The sequence below is a fragment of the Chiroxiphia lanceolata genome, chromosome 18, assembly GCF_009829145.1.
Source record: "Chiroxiphia lanceolata isolate bChiLan1 chromosome 18, bChiLan1.pri, whole genome shotgun sequence".
Taxonomy (NCBI): Eukaryota; Metazoa; Chordata; class Aves; order Passeriformes; family Pipridae; genus Chiroxiphia; species Chiroxiphia lanceolata.
Window position 1 is genome coordinate 2,680,097 of NC_045654.1, and position 8,023 is coordinate 2,688,119.

At 44.6% G+C, this 8,023-nt stretch overlaps 1 long non-coding RNA gene across 1 annotated transcript in view; it reads right to left on the bottom strand.

The window, feature by feature from the left end:
• LOC116795637 overlaps positions 1 to 7,612 on the bottom strand; it is a 54,534-nt gene extending 46,922 nt beyond the window's left edge. Inside the window, exon 1 of the long non-coding RNA XR_004360116.1 lies at positions 7,354 to 7,612. This is a non-coding gene — a long non-coding RNA (uncharacterized LOC116795637). The remainder of the gene's footprint in view (positions 1 to 7,353) is intronic.
• Between the last annotated feature and the right edge of the window lie 411 nt (positions 7,613 to 8,023).

Genomic DNA, 8,023 nt, shown 5'->3' on the forward strand with positions numbered 1-8,023 from the left:
GGTCACAGAATATTCTGAGTTGGAAGGGACCCACAAGGGTCATTAAGTCCAACTCTCAAGTGTGGTTAAGTGTCTTTTCTTCAATTTTTCACAGCAAGCATTGGCAAAGACAGTTGGAAACTGCCTTTTAAGTGCCTGATTTATCGTGCCTTAGAGGGGCCTGGTTTTTGGAAAGTGCTGGGAGCCCATCCTGTGAAAACCATCCCTCATGGAGGGCACTCAGAACCGCCAATCAGTTTCGAAACTCTTGGCCCCATCTAAAAGGAGTTGAGTTCAAATAAATTAACTTTTTAATTAAGCCAATACATATACATTTTAATCCAGCCACGTGAATATCAAGAAACAATCTTTATACGTGGGGTGCTGCCGATGGTGTGACACGTGGATCAGACAACACATCGTGCATTTCAAGGCTATCTTGACTCCAAGCATCATGGTCAAAAGGCCTGAGTGCTCAACTTGAAGAGCTTTGAAACCAGAGCCCTTCAAATCATAACACCAGGACCTGGGAGCAGCAAAGGGCAGGAGGGATGATGGCCTAAGAGCCGAGAGTGGATCTGAGCAGAAGGGATGTCACAGGGCCACAAAGGACAGTTGGGAATGTTCCTTGCCCTGGTGGGTTGTGGGCCCTGCTGCTCCCTGCCTGACATCAGCCACTTGGAATGCCAGTAACATAACACCCCTGCGACACTCGGGGCTCCTGCCGTACGGTTTTATTGCCCTGCTTCCACTCTCTCTGGTTTATATCGGATTGTGTTTTCCAAAGACAGGCAATAAAGAGGGGAGGAGGGGAAGGGGGATTTATAGCCTGCTAAACTAAACTTCCCTGGGCTTGCTGTCCTCTGTCCCAGCCCTCCTCTTGCTGCCCTGACCGCTCTGGAGGAGCAGTGCTTATAGCAAGGGCTCGGGGTGTGAAGGACGAGGCTTGTCAGGGACTACTTGGGGCTCTCTTCTTGGGAGGTCAGGGAGCACCCACGGGTCATCCACCAGCTCAGCTCCTTCGGTGTCCCAGCCACTGCTCCATGATGCTGTGGAAAAGCATTGGAGTTTTCACATGCTGGTAACCTTGAGAGCAGTCTTGACTGGCATACTTAGTTTGCTGTTCGTGGAAGGGTTGTGGGACATGTTAAGGCTTAAACAAAATCTGCCTAAATGCATCTTTAGTACTTCTGCTGCTGGGGAATGATTGTCAAGGTCTCTGCCCCAGCAGAGGTAATGTGAAGGTTTGGCTTGCTGCATGCTGGATTTCAAGTGTGATATAATAGTTTGATGTGACCTGGGATCTTCATAATATAGATCTAACTAAGCTGGGAGCTCTCAGAATGTGAAGATGAGGACCTCCAAAACATCCCTGTGCCACGGGTTGTGCTGCTCCACAGTCTTTAAGGTGTCTGAGGTGAAGATATGTAGCTGCAACTGCAGTTTTCTCAGTTTTTTCCTTTGTTTCTGTAAGAGGGAGCTGGAATCCTGAAAGGCTGCCATTTGGGCATATCTGCTTTGTGACAGGCACGACAACAGCACCATGTGATTCAGATATACCCTATAAATATGGGAGGTGGGGCAGAGAATGGAGAACAGAGGAGATGGGGATGGATTTGGGACAGGGAGAACCATTTCTGCACAGCAAACACTTGGTGAAATGCTCACCCAAGGCATGAGTCTCCGAAAAAAGATTTTCATCTGAGATGAACTCTCTAACTCCTGTGCTGGTTAGAGCTTTTAAAACATCCAGTCTCTGCCAGTATTTCCTGGGAGATGGGACAAACAGAATTCTTTCCTACTGGATTTTCAGTGTGATGTGGTGTAGGGCAGAGAGAATGAGAGCAAAGCAACTTTGTGGATCAAGTCATTGTGCTCAGGAACCTGTGGCAGATGGCTGGGGAGATGGACAAACACCAGTAAAATGCAAGCACATGCACCACATAAACAGTGAAATTCCAGTGAGCTCCAGTGCCCTGTGATCAAACTGTCAGGTGTCTCTGAACTGCCTGTCATCGACAGAAACTTTAAACCAGCTCTTACAGTGTGAGCTCACAGTGCCAGGTGCTCCCCTCTGGTCTCTCCTTCCCCGCTTCCCGATCACCTCCAGCTCTGACAGCTGCCAGGCTGGGGTGGGGCAGGTGAGCACAGCACACAGCCCCGGGCAGTGGAAGGCATTGCCTCAGCTTCTCTGGGGGGGTATAACCAGCAGGGGTGGGATGAAAGGCAGGATGATGAGTGCAGTCTGCAAGGGATTGTTTTAAGACAGTGCTGAACAAAGGACAAGAGGGGAAACTTCAGCAATGGCAGAGATGAGTGGAGTGATGGGGGTTTTGAATGTCCCATTTCTCTGGCTGAGACACTGCCTGGCACAGCTGCTCAGTCCAGTTCAGCTGCACAGCACGTGACAGACCAAATGGTACCAACCAAAGAACCATTTAGGTTAGTAAGTGTTTGGCTTTTTTTCCCTTTTTGACCTTCTACCATGAACCAAAATGGCATTTGTGCTCCTTAGTGCTCTATTAAGAGCCAGACAAAGGACTTGGAACTTCACTCTCCAGAGGATTTTGGGGGTTGCAGTGTTACAGGCACTACTTAGGGAGAGCTTGGTTTCAGCTCAGTGTGAGGGTCTGCTCTGTGCAACATGTAAGAGAAGAAAGGGGGAGTCTGTGTCTGGACACTGGACACTTCTCCCATGGCACTTGTAAGCTGGGCCTGTTTTTTCTTACAGTAAGAAGAAAAATGGCTCCAACATCAGCTTTTCTTTTTCTCTTGTTTTGTACAGAGGTAGCAACTCTTGTAAATGGTTTCCCAGCAGGGCAGGTTTTTGTGTTTTTATACTTTGTTATTACCCATTATAAGAAAAAAAACCCCCATAACGGGGCAGAGGGAGAAGGCAAACCAGATATTCAGAAAGTATCCACCACATGCAAAAAGTAATCCCTCATCTCTTCCCTTGCTGTAGGGACAAGAACCTTTGTATGTGGTGTACTTAGAATTACCAGCTGTTAGAAAGGCAGCAGAGAGACACTTGAAACACATGAATGTTCTGCAGAATCCCAGCTCTTCTGCAGATTCCAGCCTGACTGACTTCAAACCCTGTGGGATGACACGAGAGCTAATGCCCTAAGCATAAATGAAATACCTATTCAGCCATGTAGCCATCCAGCAGGTTTTATTTCATGCCCTTCACTGCAGGTAGTAGGTGACCACATTTAAAATACAGCAAGAATATACATGTCTGGATATAAACCAAACAGTTTTACTTCCCTCCATGCATAGCAAGATGGTTTTATTATTATGCATTATATATAATATTATATATTACGAAAACTGCAGTCAAACTCTGCAGTTGAAAAGCAACACCTGAAGTGCAGGTGAAACTGTGAGTAATGAGTTGCTGGAGTTCCTGGAGAGCAGCAGGCTCCTGGAAACTCCACCTAACCCAGTTTTCCACTAAGCCAACACAACATCCAAAGGTTCTGGGTTTAAGAGGGGAGGGATCTATTTTGTGCTGCTGTGAAGAGTATTAAGAGACCTGGGATGTCTTTAGAAACTGGAACCTAATCAATATTAATATTAAAATTCCAGCTTCCCAAAATCTCGGGGAATGTAACCCTGCTGTGCTCTGTGGTGCATCACACAGACGTGCAAGGCTTGAAGCTGCAGCCAAAATTCTCAGAAATTCAGTGAAACACAAGCTGAGAATTAGACTAGGGTTTACTTCTGCTGCATTGAGAGGTCATGCTAAATGCAAACATGTCTCTGGAGACAATTTCTTCTGTGTTATAGACTGATAAGCAAAGACAACATCAGAATAATTAAATCCAACTTCTTTTAAAAGAGATCCAGCATAAACTGGCTAAGGACTCATTTTCACTTGTTTGTTCCTGGAAGATCAAGTAACTGCTCTACACACTTCTAAATAAACTGGCATTACTCAGCCATAACACATCTATTCATATCTTCTTAAATTTTCCCTCTTCAGAGGGACAGCAAGAGATAAAGGCACCATTTACACTTCAGAATTACAGATTAGGTCTAAGTGGAAGTTATATTTGCATGTCCTTCACTGATCATCCACTTGGGAATTAATTTTACTCTTTGTGAGTGAGAATGCAAGTGCTCTCATGCTTTCCAAACATTACTATCACTTTTCTTTTTTTTTTTTTTTCTCTCAGGGAAGTTTCACATTCAACTTTTCTATTCTGAAATATTTACCATGAATCTCTGCAAAGACCCCTGACAAACACACTGCTCTTTAAGCAGTCACAGAATCTCAGCCTCTCCTGAATGCTGCCATGGTTTCAAGTACAGTCTGGCAGTGCACAAGTTACAGCTCGATGTCCCACCACGTTTTCAGTATGTAAATCTGATATCAGCATCTCTCCCACCTTCATGTTTGTGTTTCCTGGTTGCCCTGCATTGTATTTAATGCATGTAACAATTGCTTCATCTGAAATATTTCTGGTGAAATGGAAACAAACCCTGTGCCCCTTCCTCCTCTATTTCTGCTGCTTATTAACCCAAGGTGATTTAGGACGTCCTTGAGCCTTACAGCAACTGAAATTTATTTTGGGAGCCGTGTGCTTGTGGACATGTGGAAGAGGTTATTTATTCCAAAGAGTCATCCAGCAATGGTGATGTCATAGGAGCCAGCAAAATACCATATCAACCCCGTTGGGTTGCTCCCAAATCACTGCCTGCAGTTTCCTGTGTGTGGTGGCACCTGCTGATATACAGGGTGCCTCTCTATAATTGGCATATTATATATTATTGGCACCGCTTATTTTTCTGATAAATACTTCAAATTAGCTTTTGTCTTCTTGCTTTCGGCCTTCTTGAAACCCCTGTTGGCAAACTTTTGCACTTTCATTTGCAACAGGCAAAGGTCTCTTGTACACAAGTTCCATCTCAGTCCAAAGTGAAATGCAGTTCGGTCATGGCAGGCTGAGCTCACAGGCAGCTCTTTGACTGCTTCCTTTGCACATACAACAACAAATGACAGATTTGTGAATAAAGTGATCTACAATGAGGATATTTTCCTACAGAATCCTGTGCAGATGTAGCTGAGTTTGAAGAAACTCTGCTTCAGGTAGCTCACATGACTGAGGCCTTCTTCAGAGCTGTTTCTAAAATTCATGAATTTTAGAAAGGAATCCCAACAGGTCACCTAAGCCTTCACCTTCTGCAGGATAGCTACATTTGTTCCTCAGTGGGGAGTTAAGGATTGGGATAGGATGCTTTTTATGGGCTGAAATACAGGTTTCCTATGCAATCTTTGGGAGATTAATAGCACAGCACAAGCAAAGCAGTATAACCCTTCTGCTTCTCGTATGGGCACTGAGTAGCTTAAAGACTGCTGATAAAATGCTGTAGGGCCATGCATTGCTGGACTGAAATGCATATAAAGGTGTCTGAAGTGGTTTTTTTTTCATGGTTTGACTCTCTCAGCACCTGATTCAGTGGGACTCGAGTGTCTAAGGGAAGATTCTGTCTGAGTACTGAATTAGGCTCTTTATATTACTGAGCTATTTGTAAGCGGACTGTGACATTCTGAAATTTCAAATTATGCACTATTACTTGCAAATGTTGCTGTGCAATATCCCCTCCTTGCCAAGAGCTCATAACCAGGCTGCTGTGAATATCCCACCTGCACATTGCCCCAAGGTGGGCCGGTTACAGGACTCAGGTGATGCGAATACCTTACGCTCACTGGTGGCTGAACAGCACATTCCAAGTGTGTTACAAAGAACTGCTCTTTCAGGGTGTGCTTTCTGCAAATATTCAGATATTAAATTCTCCCTCTGCAGGTACAGTGCTACATAACTTGAACATTCCCTTCAGAATGCCTACAGAGTATCCTGCTGTGATTAAGTCCATAACTCTTTCAAAATTCGAGGGTAGGTTCATAGAAATATTACTCAACACTTGGCTGGAATAAGTACAGGAGTGGGTTTGTCTGCTAGAGAGGTGGTCAGAATGTTATTGGGACATAATGGGAGTAATAGGTGGGAAATAGTTATTTGCTACCTGGGAGCTTGGGGAGGAAAGAAAGTAAGTATAAAGAGGGACCACACTTTCAGTGTAAGGGTGATTAGGTCCTTTGGTGGTGTTGTTGTCTCAACAAGTCCAATCTGCACTGAGTGAGGACCCACATACCTTTGACACCTTTCCTGCATGATGTCCTGAAGCCAGAAGTGGTCCCACTGGCCTTGATGCAATTCTATTTTAATTTATACCAAACTTTCCTCTCTATCTCTTTCACCAGGATACTACAGGCAGTCACTGGTATCAGTCACTTGCTCTAAGCACATGGTCTTTCCCACACTTTTCTTTGGAAGCTCTTCTTTTCTTTTTCCCCCCTCAAAATGCATTGTTTCCTACTAGTTCCTCTTCTCCATTGCCTTAAATTCAAGCCAACAAAGGAGATTATATCCCACATAATAGGGCAACGTCATCTCTAGGGAAGAATTTGGCTCTTGTGTCCTTCTCCTCCTTCTTTAATTCTTCTATTTATGTCTTTTCCCTATGCCAATTCCTCATCTGTTACTCCTTTGCTCTCGTTCACTTTTTATTCCCTTCATGGATCAGAATCTTTCCCATATCTGCTACAGGCTCCTTAAGGCATCCCTGTATGGTTAAAGGGTCCTATTAACAACAGAGATTGTTTGTATGACCTAATTAGATTTCCACAGAGACAGCCTTAATAGGCCCTCTTGGTTTTTTGGATTGTCTGCAAAGTAATAGTGCAATGGCAGCGTTCATTTTGCTTGGCTGTATCAGGCCATATATCACATCCTTTTCCTTCCAGTCCTTCAAATAAGCTTGTCTCATTCTTATTTTGGTTTCAAATTATAGATTATAAATTTCACTTCTCTCCACTTTTTCCCCTATAATTTGACCCCCAGCTGTTGAAACTGCTCCGAGTGATTCCCCCTGCCCAGCAGCCAGCCCACGGTTTCATATGAAAGACAGCCCTGGCTTTAGGAAGGAATGACGTCCCCCGGACCAGCTGTGTCTAATAAAAATCCAGCCTCCAACTCTCACTCCCCTTCCTCAAAAGGATAAAATTGATTTGAAAGTGCTGATGATAAGATACATGGGAATACAAAATCTCCTTCAGTCAACAGACCAAAGCTGTGCACTGTGACATCATTGTATCCAAAAAGGAACGATGCTGTCAGTTCCTCCACTGCCCTATAACTAGAAGTTATTACACTTGTCCTATAGAAGGGATATTTGTTCATTTAATTTAGCCTTGTTTAGTCTGGCAAGAGCTATTTTCATTCCTGAAGTGCCACAGAACACTAGAAAATACCAGTTCCCCTCTAGGGTCCACTAGAATCAATCCTTGTTGTGAAAAACACTTACTCGTATTGGATGGGCACTGGAAGCAGTTTTCCAGTCGTGCTGCAGGATGCCCAACCCGGGCAAACAAGGTGGCTTTCTGCTGGAAAAGAGCCTGAAGCACCTGCTGTGCACACAGATGGGGCTGGGAGGTGGCACGAGCCTACCAGACTCACTCTCACCTGCTGCATGTCCCGGCAGGTCCAGGCAGGGCTGCCTGCGGTGGGTGTGTGACAGAGCACGGCCGTGCCAGGGCAGAGCTCACACCTCTCCATTGCCAGGGCAACCTGCAAAGAGAGCAGATATGATCTGCAGGGCTGAATATCCCAAAAATCTTCTGTTTCCCTGTCTTTTCCTCCCATCAGCCAGAGCAGGGTATTTCTGTATTGCTTATTCCTGCAGGCAAAAACAATGACTTGACTTCCCCCCCCCCCATTTTCCACTGGAGATTTATTCTGTTCAGCACCTCTAAACTTCTGTAAAAATATGCAGCCCTCTTTCTCTTCACCCTTTTCTGTGCTCTGCTTTGATAGTTTGGGATGTTTCTGTAAACCTGTTTGATTGAGAACATTTAATGGAACTCTGCTACATAACATTATTATAATGAGGTTTCTGTTATATCTGGGTCTCAGTCACTTTTAGAGATGGCACTCTGGTTTTTAGTTCCATTTCATCCTTTCTCAAATAAGACCAG